The sequence below is a fragment of the Dipodomys ordii genome, unplaced genomic scaffold (assembly GCF_000151885.1).
Source record: "Dipodomys ordii isolate 6190 unplaced genomic scaffold, Dord_2.0 Scaffold16, whole genome shotgun sequence".
Taxonomy (NCBI): Eukaryota; Metazoa; Chordata; class Mammalia; order Rodentia; family Heteromyidae; genus Dipodomys; species Dipodomys ordii.
This window is the reverse complement of record NW_012267232.1, coordinates 14,796,251-14,797,552: the sequence shown is the minus strand read 5'-3', so window position 1 is coordinate 14,797,552 and position 1,302 is coordinate 14,796,251. Positions and strand designations below refer to the sequence as shown.

The 1,302-nt window shown below is 36.1% G+C and overlaps 1 protein-coding gene across 2 annotated transcripts in view; it reads left to right on the top strand.

Annotated features, from left to right (window-relative positions):
• Positions 1-1,302, top strand: part of Ctage5 (CTAGE family, member 5) — an 84,356-nt gene that overhangs the window by 62,253 nt on the left and 20,801 nt on the right. The gene's annotated exons all lie outside the window — the stretch shown is intronic.

The following is a 1,302-nucleotide window of genomic DNA, read 5'->3' as shown; positions in this document are numbered from 1 at the left end:
TTTTCTTTTTGCTTATGTGGTGCTGAGGAATCGAACCCAGGGCCTCAGGCATGCAAGGCAAGCGCTCTACCACTGAGCCAACTTCCCAGCCCCTGCTTTTCTTTTTTTATGTTTATAGTTTTAGATGTTATTTTTTCCGTTTAGCATTTCTTTGCTTCATCCTGTTTGATTTAATCTTTTATTTCTATCAAACTAATATAGTACTTTGTATTTACATGTCCTGTGTCAAGTGTCCTGTGCCTTTTTTTTTTTTTTTTCTTTTTTGGCAACAAGGTCTCACTAGGTTACTTAGTGTAGCCTCAAATTCTCTGTTCTCCTGCCCCAGTCTCCTGAGTTCTGGGATTATAGGTAGTACTCAGGAGACACCTTGAGTATCCTGGCTCAAGTGTCCTATTTATTCTTTATTGTAAGCATCCATATTTGTTGTAACTACAATAGTTTTTCCTTAAGTAATTTCATCTAGTAATGCTTTGTACATTAGAAGTGTATAACATTTGAACATGGCATGGCATTCATTGAAATTGCACTCTAGTCTTTGGCAGTAAGTTTTTCAAAAGTCTGTAATCATTTATTACCAACTCATTTTATACTATATTTTTTGTACTCTGTCTTTAATGTTGATAGCTTATTAAGTGAGCTCTTATTTCTTATACTTAAGTATGTTGTGTAGACAACATAAATTTGGTTTTACATTGTTAAGAGTGAAATGAATTGTTTAAAATTGGAATTTATGTACCATTCTTTTGTTTGTTCAGAATTATGTGATTGTATGCTCGCAAAGATTTATCTTCTTTGATAGTGCTGTAGTACATTTAAACTGCTTATGTGATATATTCATTAGCCAGTTAAATGCATAGTTTACAGTTTTAAGTGAAGCAAATTTGGTGATAGAGCTCTTTTTATTTGTGAAGAGATGTGATTAGATCAAGTTAAGCTTTGTCTGATAAGACTAGTGGTCTAATGTTTCATATGCTACTGCATCTGATCTGCAGAGCCCCCAGAACAACTGGGAATCGTGCAGTGCACTCTGTACTTTTATCCCTTGTTAACAACTATTGGGCAATGTTGTATGTTCTTGGTATTTATTATAAATGTAAGCCAGGCATGGCAGTACACACTTGTCATCCCAGCACTCTGGTGACTAAGGCAAGAGGATCATGAGTTCAAGGCCAGCCTGGGCTACATGGCAAGACTTCTCAAAAACAAAGAAACTCCAAACAATAAATAACATGAAATTCAGGCTGGGAAAGTGGCTCAGTGGTAGAGTACTTGCCTTGCATGCATGAGGCCCTGGGTTCGATT